The sequence below is a fragment of the Diabrotica virgifera genome, chromosome 1, assembly GCF_917563875.1.
Source record: "Diabrotica virgifera virgifera chromosome 1, PGI_DIABVI_V3a".
Lineage (NCBI taxonomy): Eukaryota > Metazoa > Arthropoda > Insecta > Coleoptera > Chrysomelidae > Diabrotica > Diabrotica virgifera.
In genome coordinates, this window is record NC_065443.1 from 85,070,503 (window position 1) to 85,087,126 (window position 16,624).

At 31.1% G+C, this 16,624-nt stretch overlaps 1 protein-coding gene across 1 annotated transcript in view; it reads right to left on the bottom strand.

Annotated features, from left to right (window-relative positions):
* LOC114335725 (solute carrier family 2, facilitated glucose transporter member 1) overlaps positions 1-13,841 on the bottom strand; it is a 508,422-nt gene extending 494,581 nt beyond the window's left edge. Inside the window, exon 1 of the mRNA XM_050657344.1 lies at positions 13,656-13,841. The gene's annotated coding sequence lies outside the window, so the exon portion shown is untranslated. The remainder of the gene's footprint in view (positions 1-13,655) is intronic.
* Between the last annotated feature and the right edge of the window lie 2,783 nt (positions 13,842-16,624).

Below are 16,624 nucleotides of genomic sequence, written 5' to 3' on the forward strand. Positions count from 1 at the left end.
CCAGAGATTGTTAGAGATATTATTTTTGAGAATGAAACAGACGATGAGATGGATGATGAGCAAGCTGATGATGATATTCATAATAGCGAAAGTGATGAAAATAATTATGATAGCGATTTTAGTTAATGTGACAACGAAAGTGAAAAATAAATAGTATTTTCAACGAAAATTTTGATTTCGTTTATAAATTCGCAAAGTCCGTTCGTTCGTTCCTGCGTTGCCACCCCTGCAATATCTGGAGCTTATGTACCGATGTCAATGTAGTTTTATCTCCTGAATCCAAATCTTTAAACGGCATTTCGATATGTCAAACCATCTTCGAGAAATGTCAACGAAAATTTCATATTATTTCAAAAATATATTACTTCATATAAACTGTAAAAGAATTGAAATATCAAATAAATAATAGTACTTATTAATTTTAATGTAAGTAATCTTAAATGGCAAGTTACAAATTTTTGGTGCTGTCTACCCAATGATTTATGTATTATGTATATTATATTGTATAATATACAGTGTGTCTACTTAAGTTGGACACATATATTATGGGACACTTTTTTATTTTTAATCTTACGAAATAAAGTTATAATTCATAAAAAGTTCTGCATCGTCTAATACCTATGATCCAATCATCAGATAGAAAATTTTATCTATATTATAGGAGGTATTTTAAAAAATATGAATTTGGCTCAAGATTAAAATACCTTTTTTTCACACTGTTGTAAATTATTGTTACTACGAAAAATTAAAATTGTTTGGAACTAAAAATTGTGTTCTAATATATGCAATAGTTGTTATTATTATAATTAAATAATTAATAATTATTATAATAATGTAACTATTATCTACATTCTTCTAATAAAAAGAAAATATTTAATTTTTTTCTCAAATTAGAGATACCTACCAATCATCATTTTCATTTATAACTCTTTTATTATTAATTTTACGAACAAAAATTATTCTTCATAAAAAGATCTACACGGTCTAAAATCCAAGATGCAATCATAAACAATTATATAAAATTGTATCGATTTTAGTCGATGTGTAAAAAATATGAATTTCGCTCAAGAAATTCACTCATTCGCTCAAGTGCCTTTATAGCTCACAATATTTAAATAGTAGGATATAATTGCACATTAAACATAATTTTTAATTCTAAACAACTTTTCATAATAGCAATTTTCCATATTAGGAATTTAAATACATAAAAAACAAAGTTTTCGTTATAATAATGCTCGCATTTTTAACTTGTTATATTTAAATTGTAATAAAACGAACTTGATAATAAATTATAATCCTAACTTCATTCCCGAAATTCCTTTAAAAATTATTCTGTTAACAAATTTCAAAATAAATATTTAAATAGCGTATGTTTTAATTTTCACTTTTTCCTAAAAACTCGAAAGGGTTCTCTTATTTTCATCATCACTTGCTTAGCTTTGATGTTATAAACTTCATCTGGAGCTCACTTGATAGGTATTCTTGAGTACTTTGACAAGTGTTCAGTAAATATATTTTATAAAATGCACCGTTTTCCCGTTATTTGAGCTTGAATACTTAGATTTGGGTACTAGCCGAAAAAATATACATTCCATCACCTATAACTCATTTTTATTAATTCTCAAAGGTTCTTCGAATAATAAATCTCTTTTATTTTTTATTATCTTCAATTTTGGTAATCATAACTATTTTGATAAAACTTACAGTTTTTGAATTATTCACGAAAAACCGCTTTATATCATGCATTTATTTCACGAAAAATTCAAATCTTTGATCTTTAATAACTCAAAAAGTATTGATTTATTTTAATAATTAGAAGTAACAAATTTTCCTTAAAATTTGTCCCTCTATCGATTAGTGGGGTTATTTTTAATAAAATAGTTTTCACCCCCGAGAAGGGGTGGCATCCACCCCCAGGGTAAAAGCGCACGTTGGCACCATATCAGTTTTGTTTCTTGAGTTATGCTCTAACTACTCACCAATTTTCATGCAAATCGATGGAGGTTTAACAAAATAGAAGGTGAAAACATTTAATGACTGCACCAACTTTCCCCTTTCATCCCTTATTGCTACTTCCTGTATCCACTGAGGTGTCAGCCTGAAAGGGGTCATAGTTATCAATATACAATAGACACATTTCACATGCCAAACTCCATATTACTTATGACGATGATTTCTCGCCTCTAGCTCTCCGTCTATAAGTAAACAAATGTTATAAATTAATTGTGTTTTTAGTGTTAGTGTTGGAACAATGTAAATAAATTAAAATAGGTGCTAAGAAGACTGCAAATAAATTAAAATAAACATTACAATAATCTCCACTGTGCCAGTTTTTGTGGTTGGCGATTGCTCGCTACCTTTGTTTTTCTCGGTTTTTTCCTGGGCCGTTTGGCATGCATGATATAACCAAAGAGGATTAATATTCTTGTAAATAGTAAGCTAGAAGCAGTTACGTAGCTAGACAGACGTTGTGAGTTGTTAAAATCCTTCACAACCGGCTGTCCACGTTGTTAGAAAAATTTTGTAAAATGCTACAATTATTCTCCTATCTGATGTTATATCGATCAGGATTTAGGAGGCGTAACTGAATATTCTAATAACAAGGGTTGGAAAATAGAGATTAATTGATTTTTAATTTGTCCATATTGTGTTGAGGTACGACCATAGTACCGATATAAGCTCTTCTTCATTTGGGTCAACCATTGTGTAGTCAGGAAAGCGTAGCTAGATACTTGAAAATATCCCCATGAAAAAGCAGGCTTTCGCCCTCATCGAAGCTGTACGGTCCAAGTCTTATCACTAACAACTTTTATATAAGCTAATGTTCAATAGAAACAAACAACAGCTGCAGAATTCATAGATCTAACAGTAGCATACGATACTGTTTGGATTTGGATTGGATACAGGGATTAACATCTCAATTAGCCTGTATTATCCTCTACAACAGAAAGATAATCAACCTCATTGACAACATACTGACAAACAAAACCTACAAGGTAATAATGGAAAAGAATATGAGCAAATAGATGAAACTTAATAATAGCCTCCCATAGTAACTTATTCTAAAGCGTTTTCTAAACTCAGTTTGTTCTTTTTTTAAACGCTTTTATTTAGTTCAATAGTTTGCAAATAGTCAAATCTTTAGACGTTAATTTAACTGCCTTTTCTCCAATGCAAATTAATGAAAATTTGCAGACATATGCATTCGAGGGAACAATTCACGAATAGTCAATAAAAAAAATTGTTTTTATGTTTGTTAATTGTTTAAATAAAAAAAAACGATTTTAATGGAAAATGCTAAAATTCTCTCGTTTTGTACAATGTAAAAACTTGGAACTTTTACGGATTATAGCTAATGATATGAACTATACATAATTTCACTTTTTACGTTAATTGTTTACGCTATACTTCATAAATAAACAATAAAGTTTCAAATTTTTTGCCGATTCCGACTACTTTTCATGTTAGTACATCATATGTTTTATACATATTTTAATAAACATGACGATATATTTTAATGTTTGAAAAGTGTAAGACTAAAAAGTAAAAAATAAAAAAATATAAAAAATTTTTTTAAGAAACGCTTTTCTTTAGTTATGAGTGACTAAAATTAAAAATAGTATAAAAAAATAAACCAAAAAGCAAAAAATAAAAAAAATTGAAAAATCTTACACATTCGTTAAAGAAAAGCGTGGGGCGAAAACCGTTTATTCGATGAAGACGCGCCACGCTTTTCTTTGACGAATGTGTTAGATTTTTTCAATTTTTTTTATTTTTTGCTTTTTGGTTGATTTTGTTATACTATTTTTAATTTTAGTCACTCGTAACTAAAGAAAAGCGTTTCTTAAATTTTTTTTTTATATTTTTTTATCTTACAATCAAATTGTAAATTATTTGTTGGAATTTTTGTAAGTAGTTTATAAATGGCGTTAAGAAGAGTTATCGGTGTTTAATCTTTTTTACATTATTACTTTTTTAACTTGTTATTGTAGCTATTTCCTTTGAAGCGTTTTGTTTTATTTTCTACAGTTCGGTGTAGTATGTTTGAATTGGTTTACTTATAATAATTTTAACCTTACCATTTTCCCCTACTTTTTTCTCGTTCCAGAACTAGGTACCAATAAGATAATTCCAAAAAAAGAGAAATTTCCCGAAAAATGCCGAGCGGAAAATTTGAAATTGGAAGATCGAAGTAAAAAATGCGGAAAGATTTCAAGTCATATAACCATAGGCGTAACCAGAATGATTCTAAGGGGGGTTACAACTACTGGAAAGGAGGGGTTACAACTACTGGAAGGTCTCTGAGGGGTATGGTGTTAAGCGTATAGAGCTCAAAGTACATCCCAATGGGGGGGATTATTACCCCCAAAACCCCCCCCCCTGGTTACGCCTATGCATATAACCAACTATATAACCAATATAGATCAATGAAGACTGATTTCCTCAGACAAATAAATAAATAAAAACCAAAACGGACAACAATCACTTCGCTGTAAGTGGAAAAATTGTTACATTCATCATTTAATTATTGTATCTACTAATTCCCGCAATCAACCTTTCGCCTAAATTTGGTACCTCAAATATTCGGTACAACTATAAAAAGAAGCCGCCAATATTTTCTGATTGTTTTAAATCACCTTAATAATATTGTTTGTGGTCTAAACAGGACTAATCTGCTGCCTTACTCATACTATTAAAAATAGTCCTTTAATTGTAGTCGAATTGCAAATAGATTTAAGAATGAATTAGTGCAGTCACTGAAGGTGAATATGAGCTATTACCTCCGATTTCGTTGAACCTCCATCTATCTGCATGAGAATTGGTGAATGGTTAGAGGATATCTCAAAGAACATACAGTGACATGGTGCCAACTTGTGCTTTTACCCTAGGGGTGGATGCCATTCCTTCTCGGGGGTGAAAATTATTTTATTAAAAATAATCCCATAATTCGATAGAGGAACAGATTCTAAGCAAAATTTGTTATATAAAGTTATTAAAATAAAACAAAACCTTTTGAATTATTGAAGATCAAAAATTTTAGTTTTTCGTGAGAAACATTCATGTTTATAACCCATTTTTCATAAATAACTCAAAAACTATAAATTTTTACAAAAAAGTTATTAGTACCAAAATTGAAGCTAATAAAAAATGAAATAAACTCCTTACTAAAAAAACCTTTTAATGGTAACTAAAGGTGAGTTATAGGTAACTGAATGTATATTTGTTTCGGCGAGAACCCAAATCTAAGTACATATTCAAGATTAAATAAAGGGAAAATTATGCATTTTATAACATAAACTGATTAAACATTTGTCAAAGTTCTTTACTATACAAATAGCTATCAAATGAGCCCCCGAACAAGTTGATAGCATTAAAATTTATGCTCCAAAAATGTTTCAAAATTTATCTTTTAAAAGTTTTCCAAAAAACGTTGTTGTTTTTTTTTTAATATAATAATAGTCTCCCGTTTTATACCGCTCACGTGGCTTTGGGAGTATAGCAGGGTAGTCTGCTATATCTAGGGCCTACGGTATACAAGGAAGGTAACAGGGCCAGTGCTACGCTTCAACCGCCTATTATTACCCCTGGTTTGACCCAAGGTACTCATTTTATTCAGGCTGAGTCGACCTGGGGCCTATAAACATTTTAAAAATGTCTAGTTGTTCTTGCCGGCGCCGGCGGTAGGATTTGAACTCCGGACCACCGGCACGCTAGCCTAGTACACTACCACTCGGCTACGCCGGCCCATTTTTTTAATAACTCCGTTAATTTTTACGATATCAAGTTCACCTAAAAATCGTGTGAAAGTTAATTTTAAGGAATATTAAACCACGTTAAATTTATTCTTTTAAACCCCTTACTTAAAAAAAGGTTAAATGGCCCCGGTAAATGGCTTTCGCAGCAAAATTTAAGCTTTAAACGTTTCTATCTGGGTTATTTTTTACCCTACAGAAATAGTAGAAAAGGTAAAATATTTGATACAGAAAAAACTAAAATTTGAATACAGTCAAACCCGCTTATTAGAATCCCTGTTATAGGAATATCCCGGTTTATGGAATATAAATTCAAGTTCCCGAAACATTTCCATTTACTCCTTAATAAATTTATCTGTTTATTGGAATAGGATATAACTAGATAATACCGCTTATTAGCATATTTTGCAGGTCAAAGAATATTTTTTTTTACAATTTACTAAAAATTTAAATTATGTTTGGTATTATGGTTTGTCGTCAACGGCCTGTAGTGCTGGATTAGATATTATTAGGATAATAAATATTTATTACTTTGTTACGAATACCAATTCGATCTTTAGCATGGCCGACAAATGCATGGGTCATAAAATAATTTTTATTTGTCTACACAAAGGCACTGTTGCCTGTTATAAAATTGTTAGAAGCAGTTTATTTAGAATTCACTCAGAGAGTACCTACTTGTTTGCAAGATGGGAATTATGGCTTTGTTAAATTCGAAAAGAAGGGAAAAGAACAAGACTGTAACAATCCATTTCTTGACGCCAATAAAACTTCTATTCAACCAATGGATTATGGATTAAGGATGACCACACGTATTAACAACGAAAAAGCTATAATTACCAATAATTTCTCAAGAAAAAAAAAGTAATTTTGTTATATATGCATTTTAATAGGAAAATATTTACATATCTACATATTGCATACATTTCATATTAATTACCTAATATGTATTCATTCACATACATGTAATGTAATTTGGTATTTAACACATACATAGATAAGTACTAGTTACACTACTGTAATATTGACGTAAAAAGACCTAAAACCATTTACATACACTGATTATGTAGGTACATATATGATATACATATTGGCATAGTATGTAATAAAATTGGCATAGTATGTAAATAATATTATTACGTATATCCGGTAACACTTATTTCGACTAGCCACCAATGATCGGTTATTAGAATATCCCGGTTATAAGAATATTTTTGCCTTGCACAAAGGCTATTCCAATAAGCGGGTTCGACTGTATATATCATTTTTTACGTAGGCATATTGAGTATTTTTGGAGTTATTATCAAAAGAAAATGAAAATTACGATAATTTTAAAAATTCTGATTTTTTTAAATTATACCTTTTTTAAAAAAATATGCATTCTAAACCGGTCAAAATTGTTGAAATAATTACTTAAACTAATATAAAGAAATTTTTGTAAGGATTACTATAAATCTTAATTTTTGTGGAAATGGCGTAGGTTTTATTTTTCACTTTTTCCTAAAAAATTCGAAAGGGTTCTCTGATTTTCATCATATCGTCATCACGAAAAAAGTCACTAAGTCCAAAATAACAGTCATTTTGGACTTATGCATGTTCAGTGGTTTAGGCAACCATCTCTACGTCCTTTCTAGGACTTTGTTGTTTCTGCCAGACTATGAAAATTGATATCGTGAATCGATCAGGACACTAACTCAATTTTGACAAAAGTGGACTTAGTGAGTTTTGCCGTGACGACGACGATATGTAACTTGCTTAATTTTGAGGCTATTAACTTCTGGAGCTCATTTGATAGGTATTCCAAATTACTTTGACAAGTGCATTATTTAAGCTTGAATACTTAGATTAGGGTACTCGCCGAAAAAAATTTACATTCAATTACCCATAACTCACTTTGAATTAACATTAGTTTAATTCTTTAAGGAGTGTATTAAATTTTTTATTATCTTTAATTTTGGTAATAATAACTTTTTTGTAAAAGCTTATAGTTTTTCAATTATATGTGAAAAACAGCTTTAAAACATGCATTTTTTACGAAAAAAGAAAATCTTTGATCTTAAATAACTCAAAAAGTATTGATTTATATTTTGTCCTTATAATTTGTCCCTCTATCGATATATGGTATTATTTTTAATAAAATAATTTTCACAGGCGAGAAGGGGTGGCATCCACCCCCAGGGTAAAAGCACAAGTTGGCATCATGTCACCTTTGTTCCATGAGGTATCCTCTAACTACTCACCAATTTTCATGAAAATCGATGGAGGTTCAACGAAATCGGAGGTGAAAACCTTCAGTGACTGCACTAAATTAGTACCCCGTACAAACCTTATGGAAATCAGGTCCCAGTGGATTTCGTTCATACTTTGGGAAAATACTCTTTGAAGCATCCTGATAAAAAGTTCTCATAGGCACAACTCAATCGTATGAAGGATTTTCAAGATATAGAGGCACAAACTCGGAAAATTATGAGATTTACTAGGTATTCCAATTCCCTGAGTTACTAGTTATCTGGCAGCATGTATAAGTTTGGATCAAGGAAAAGTACTAGTAGTCTAGGATTTTTCCTGGCTATCCAATGGCGACCTTTACTTTGACCTTGACCTTCAACGGACGTCATCTTCTAGAGTCTCGAGGGTTTTCGGCATTAAATTGATATACACAGATTACTCATGGGTTTTTGGGATCGTTAAACACGAATATGCCATCAGAATTGACCTCCGGAGGACGTGATGGTCAGGGCCACTGCACGGGACATCATCTTCTAGAGTTTCGATGGTTTTCAGCATTTAGTTGATGCAAATGAATTACTGGAGGGTTTTCTGAGGTCGCTAAACACGAATATGTCACCAGAACCGACTCCCGGAGCACCTGGTTTCCAAGGTCAATGAAAGGCGCTCCTGGAGTTTCGAGGGTCTTTGATACTACATTAATGCAAACGGATTAGTTATAGGTTTTTGGAATTGCTTGAAATTTTTTTTGGTTAAAAATGAAAACATTCACTTGCAAATAACTCGAAAAGTATTGACTTAGTAAAAAACTCTATAGAACATAAGTTACTTAGAATTAGTCATTTTATCCAATTCCGGACTTATTTTAAACGTATATTTTTTCACCCCGAGAAAAAATTTTTCACCCCGGATTTTCCAATTTTTGTAAAATGAAGGGGATGTAGAATTGTAAACTTTTTCTTATATAATAATAGACAATTTCAATTACCTATTCCCAAATTTTCATCCTTCCTTTATTTTTTTGGAGGTTTTCGTAAAATTTTGCGTTCCCTGATCGGGCTAATAGTGAGGTTTTTAAAGTACTGCTTGTTGCTTTCAAAAATTTAATCCTTATATTTGACTTACAATTGAAGGGTCCAATGCATAAACCGGTCAAGTCACATAAAGCAAAATTTTCAGGAGAAGTAAAAATCATTTTGAGGTAAAACTGTGAAATCCTGATACATTTTGTATTTTCTGTCATTTGAAGATCATCTTGTTAACAGTATTTTTTTAAATAATAAGTTGTAAATTAAAAAAGAAAAAAGTTATGGGGAAAAAGAATTGGACTTGACTGGTTTATGCAAAGTACTCATCTTTTTTTGTGGGGAAAGATAAAACAAAATAGAATTTCATATTAAAAAAAAAATTTTTAGTAATTTATTAAATGAAATAAACCAAAACATAGTTTCAACTAAATTTTAGTGCAGAGTTGAAATATTTTCCTTTACTCACTGTCACTGCATTCTAATACCGAAGTTTCCTTATTGTCTTGTGAGACGTTTTGATGGTAATTTCGGATTGCTTCATAAAACCATTGATCACACTGTGGCACATAATTTGTTGCCAAAGACATAATGCTCGAATTTGTTCTTTTTTAGCTTTCTCCTTTCAGTGTCCAACGTATGGTCATGGTTTGGTAAGGTGATAGGCTGCAAGTTCCATTGTGCATTAACCAGTCAAGTCCAGGACTCCACCGGTTTATGCAAAGTATTAAAATGCAGGCAACACATTATACGCTCTATTATTGATATTTTTAATCATATCGAGCTGGTTTATGCACTGGAAGATGTAGAATTGTATACTGTGCATGAATAAATGATTAACTCATTTTGCCCAAAAAGTGGAGTTACCCGGTTTATGCATTGGTCCCTTCAATTGAAGTTTCTACTTGCTCCTTTTATTCTGTTTTTCTACTTGTTCTTTTCTGCTAACTGACAAACATATATCTTGCGAAACCTAAATCGTATTGGTGTAGGAAAGCGAATCTTCATTATCCAATTTGTTTTGGTTATATTTAATATAACTGGTGAATATTTAATATTTCTCGCCGTTCTTGAGCCTATTTCAAAGCTACCTTGTCTTGAAATGAATAAGGAAACGTAAATACGCACCGTTCTTAGCAATGCAGACCAATGAAGCTGTGTTGAATAGAGCAAATGCCGTTCGTGAGTTATCGAAAACTATCAAAATAAAAATTTTATACCTAAGGTATAATATGTTCTTAGAGGGTGCCGATACAGAATCCTTCAGCTTGTCATAAAAAATGAAATCGAGGACTGCAGAAGAATTGGAAGGTAATAGCAGATGTCATGGATCAAGTCAAGAACATTCCTGATTGGACAGGAATACACAGTGCCGAACAACTATTCCGAATAAGTGAATTCAGTGAACAACTCACCAATGTAATCCCCAGCGCTAGAGGGACCTAACATGGACCAAAGAAGAAGAGTACACAAAACATCAGCAGAACTTTTGTTAATAGGAGAATTGTAAACAAACTGAAACTATTCTACTAAACGGGTACCGGCTAAATAACATTAAGTATGCAGATGACACCATAGTATTTGCTGACACGCTAGAAGACCTACAAGTCCTCATGAACAAAATCACGTATTACAGTCAACAATATGGACTCAATATAAACGTAAAGAAGACAAAGCTTATGATCTTCAGCAAGAAAAGGATAACAGAAGGTCAACTCCGTATCAACCAAACCCCTGTAGAAAGACTGAGGCACTACAACTACCTCGGCACCATAATAAATGAAGAATGGATCAACAACCAAGAGATAAGAACGATCATCGGAAAAGCTAGATCAATCTTCAACCGTATGGGGGCCCTTTTCAAGAGCCACAACCTTTCTCATGGTATAAAAGTAAGAATGCTGAGATGCTACGTCTTCTCTGTCCTTTTTATGGTGTTGAATCATGGACCTTGAACGAAGATATGTGCCGAAAATTGGAAGCATTTGAGATGTGGCTATATCGGAGAGTTCTTAAAATCCCATGGACTGATCGGGTCACAAATGAGGAGGTCCTTAGAAGAATGGGGAAAAACCGAAAAGTACTAACCACCATCAAATCTCGAAAGTTGGAATACTTTGGACACATTATGCGAAATGAATCCAGATATGTCCTTCTACAAGCCATCCTGCAAGGAAAAATATTTGGAAAGCGAGGTCCAGGAAGAAGAAGAACATCCTGGTTAAAGAACCTCAGAACCTGGTTCAACACAACATCTGTGCAGTTTTTCCGCGTTGCTGCAGATAAAGTGAAGATTGCCATGATGATCGCAAACATTCGTCACGGAGAGTCACATCAAGAAGAAGAAACAAACTGATGTGGGCCAGAATGATCGTCAAAATCTAATGAGAATATGATACTAAATACAATGATAATATATAAAACTGACTTATGCATTAAAAAGAACTAATATAAACTACACTATATTGGAAAACTGGACACTATTTTACCGTTTCCTAAAAATGTAGAGCAGATTGTATCGAAGTTGTTTTAATTTTTGCGCAATGCCCAAAATAATGAAATGAAAGATCTCTTGTTACATTTTTAGTGCAGTCACTGAAGGTGGATATGAGCTATTACCTCCGATTTCGTTGAACCTCCATCGATTTGCATGAAAATTGGTGAGTGGTTAGAGGATATCTCAATGAACAAAGGTGACATGGTGCCAACTTGCGCTTTTACCCTGGGGGTGGATGCCACCCCTCCTCGGGGGTGAAAATTATTTTATTAAAAATAACCCCACAATTCGATAGAGGGACAAATTATAAGCAAAATTTGTTATATAACTTTATTAAAATAAATCAAAACTTTTTGAGTTATTAAAGATCGAAGATTTTAATTTTTCGTGAGAAAAATGTATGTTTTTAACCGATTTTTCATAAATAACTCAAAAACTATAAGGTTTTGCAAAAAAGTTATTATTATCAAAATTGAGTCTAATAAAAAGTCAAATAAACTCCTTACTAGAAAAACCTTTCAATGTTAACTAAAAGTGAGGTATAGGTAATTGAATGTATATTTCTTTCGTCGAGTACCCAAATCTAAGTATTCAAGCTTAAATACCGGGAAAATGGTGCATTTTATAACATAAACTTATTAAACATTTGTCAAATTTCATAGAAATATCTATCAAATAAGCTCTCGAACAAGTTGATAGCATTAAAATTTATGCACCAAAAATGTTTCAAAATGTATCTTTTAAAAATTTTTCCAAAAAATGTTATTGTTTTTTTGTAAATAACTCCGTTAATTTTTAAGATATAAGGTTCACCTAAAAACTAGTTAAAAGCTGATTCCAAGAGCTATTAAAAACGTCAAAATTAGTCTTTTAAACCTCTTACTTTTTTAAAAATAAATGGTTAAATGGCCCCGGTTACATGGTTCTCGCAGCAAAATTGAAATATTAAACGTTTCTATCTCGGTTATTTTTTAATTTACGGAAATAGTAAAATGGATAAAGTATGTGGAATAGAAAAAATTAAAATTTAGTTATATATGGTTTTTTACGTATATTGAGTATTTTTGGAGTTATTATCAAAAGAAAATGAAAAGTACGATAATTTTAAAAATTCTGATTTTTTTAAATTATATCTTTTTTAAAAAATATGCATTCTAAACCAGTCAAAATTGTTGAAATCATTAACTATGTTAATGGCGTATGTTTTATTTTTCACTTTTTCCTAAAAACATCGAAAGGGTTCTCTTATTTTCATCATAACTTGCTTAGTTTTGACGCTATTAACTTCTACGAGAGCTCATTTCATAGGTATTCCGAAGTACTTTGACAAGTGTTTAACAAGTATATTATATAAAATGAATCGTTTTCCCGTTAAGTTAGCTTGAATACTTAGATTTGAGTACTCGTCGAAAAAAATATACATTCAATTACCCATAACTCACTTTGAAATAACATTAGTTTAGTTCTTTAAGTGGGGAGTGTATTAAATTTTTTTTTATCTTTAATTTTGGTAATAATAGCTTTTTTACAAAAGGTTATAGTTTTTGAGTAATACGTGAAAAACAGCTTTAAAACATGCATTTTTTTAAGAAAAAATAAAACCTTTGATATTTAATAACTCAAAAAGTATTGATTTATGTTAACAACTTTATATAACAAATTTGGCTTAGAAGTTTAATAAAAAAAATTTCACCCCCGAGAAGGGGTGGCATCCACCCCCAGGGTAAAAGCGCCAGTTGGCATCATGTCACCTTTGTTCCTTGAAGTATCTTCTAACTACTCACCAATTTTCATGAAAATCGATGAAGGTTCAACGAAAACCTTCAGTGACTCCACTATTAATAAAAAATGGTGGTTATGCTTCGTTTAAAATGCTGTAATCAAACTGCACTGATAAAAAAATTTAATATGACCTTCCAAGTTCAAAAAGTTTGGCATCCAGTAAAGGTTAGGTGATGAAAATCCAGTTTAATTTTTATCATGCACTGATGTTGAATCAATAAAAAGAAAAAGGACATACACGGGGCAATCAGAAATAGTTCAAAATATTCTTAAATATGAATGAGTGAATAAAATTGGATTCAAACGAAAAAGTTTAAGATATTTAACATCCTTCAAGAATGAATAATTCCAGATGTTATGTAAACTTACTTCAACGAAATCCCACCTGTTGATTCTTGAGTAAGGTGACCGAACTATTTGTACCGAAATATTATCCAAACGTCCCGATTTCTCTAAAGAGATAATCGAACAAGAAAAACTTTGATCGACTGAGAAAAATGCAAAAAGTACAATACTTTTTGCATCCGCGCCGCCAAAATTATAACTGACTGACCCTAGTAAAGACGCCAAGCGTCGTTCAGCGTCGTTACTTATTTTTAAATGCGTGACGTAGATAAGGCAATGGATATTGGTCGAAATTTTGGTCAATAGAAAACGTACAAAATTTGTTTGTGGGTGCCAAGAGTGAAATTGATGTATGGATAAATAGAGAAGATTGTCCGAAAAGTGCCAGGTTTAACTTATGATGATCTCGTGACGAATAACTAGAGTATTATTCGAAATATGGTAAATAACTGCGATGGAAAGTTTAATATGTTGAAATACAGCTATTTTTAAATGTTTTGCGCTTTAATGCTTCAATATACATCAACATCGAGCATATAAATACATTAACTACGTTTTATGGAGTTTATATAAGATAAAAAAAAATAAAACGGGATAATACCCGAAGGTTGGCTGTATACCATCTAGTTAAATAAAATTAACATGAAGTAAAACTCCCTAGTGTAGTTGGTATATTTAATAAAAATTCTAAAAATTTTTTAAAAATCCAAACGGATTACGTTCAAAACGTTTTCGGACTTATCAGTCCATCATCAGTGAACTCTCTGTCCTTGCTAAATAGCCACAATGCCAAACACTGGTCAAGATTTATGTTCTAACTACATGGTGAAATTTGTTAAACAATTTGGCTTACATTGGATGCCAATGGATTAGTACTAGGTACATGATGCTCTACTCCATTAATTAAGAGATTTTTTATTATGAATAGGTCTACATTGAACTACGTTTAGTCTGTCAATGATTTAGAAGGAATCCTTCCTGCTTCTTTTTGCTACTTCCGGTTATACCAAAAGTTGCTTATAACATCGTTTTTTCTAAATGGGACAGCCTATATATTTTTACATTTTTGGATTCTCTTCGATGTCTTCTTTCTTAAAATATTAGGTTTTGTAATACTATACAGGGTATTTTACAAGATAATTACGTTTTTTTATTAATTTCGTAGCAATATTCACACCCTGCAGAATTGTAGTAGTTTGACATCAAAAAATCTACTTCCGTTCAAATGATTTTTAATAGTCTACTACTGTTAAGAATCATTAGTATAGCTAAATCTTGTATTTTAGTATACAGGGTTGATGGTTGGTCGAAACTTGGAATGAGATTTTTCTGAGTTTTTTTAAATAGAACACCCTGTATTTTAGTATTGTAATGAAATGATATTATATGGTACTTTTTTATTTCTTAAGTATTCCCTATACCTAACTGCTTTAATTTGTGCTTAATTGTTAATCGCACCAACAATCTTAACTACGTAGGTATTTTGCTAGCTAAACCATTATTGGTAATTTTAAGGATTAGTCTAGATTAATATGTATTTATTTCTGAAAAATTATTTGTGATTGAATATTTTCACGGCCAACCTAATAAAATTTTACGTATTTTTTGTTGCAATTAATGTTTAAAATCTAAACGGGAACTGGTGTATGTTTTCAAAAGACTTAATGACTTTAAAAGACATAAAGCTTTTGAAAACATACACCAGTTCCCGTTTAGATTTATATAGAAGTGTGTACAAGTCAAACAGTCTTTTTCTATTAATTAATGTTTAGCTTGAATCACCAATAACTCACAAATTAAAGCAGTTAGGTATAGGGAATTCTTGTAAAATAAAAAAGTAATCAACAATTTTCAATGGAAAATAAGCCACAATTTTACCAAAAAAATGATTTTATTAACGTTTCGAATCCCAAATCGGGTTTCGTTGTCAAAATACAAAATACTACTAAAATAAACAAAAATGTTGTTGCTAAGTAAAAAAATTCTTCTGATAATTTATTTAATCTGACTCATTTATATTGGCAATTCAGACGTATATTATACATTTTAAAGTAGAAGACTTTAAAATGATATCGCCAATATTTATGAGTTGCGTTCCTGGGACAACTTTACTAAAAGATAGTTCATTCGATTACATGAAATCAGTCCCAACTCAAGAATATCCTGATTCAAGTATAGTCCTGAAAGAATCAGATAGTAAAAAGAGAAAAATCAAAGAAGCGGCTCTAGTTATGCTAAATGAAACCAATTGTGTCGCAAATTCCTCGGTAGAATGCAGAAGGATGCGGTTACCCATACTGAAAGAGGAAGTCAATAGAAAGAAAATACCACGATTAGTAAGTCAATAACATATCGAGTTAGTACAAATTTTATATTTTAGTATTACTTATTGTATATCTATGTATTATTAATATTATTTATAATTTAAAGATATTAAAGTCAGAATTTGATATTAGTTTTTTTGAAAGTAAATTAAATGTAAGACCAAATAATTACGATGTCGGGATGGTATCACGAGGTTTTTTCCTGGTTTTCCCACGTGATGGGAAATCTCTAACGCAAGAATTTTACTGTCATCGTTGCATTTGGTTATCTTTTTAAAGACAGATCACATGCTATGATTTTTTTGTGACGGATATTCTTGAGTTGGGATTGATTTCATGTAATCGAATGAACTATCTTTTAATAAAGTCGTCCCAGGAACGCAACTCATAAATATTGGCGATATCATTTTAAAGTCTTCTACTTAAAAATGTACAATATACGTCTGAATTGCCAATATAAATGAGTCAGATTAAATAAATTATTAGAAGAATTTTTTTACTTAGCAACAACATTTTTGTTTATTTTAGTAGTATTTTGTATTTTGACAACGAAACCCGATTTGGGCTTCGAAACGTTAATAAAATCATTTTTTTTTTTGTAAAATTGTGGCTTATTTCAGATTGAAAATAGTTGGTAATAAAAATGCCACAAGGAAATAGCTTCAGAAC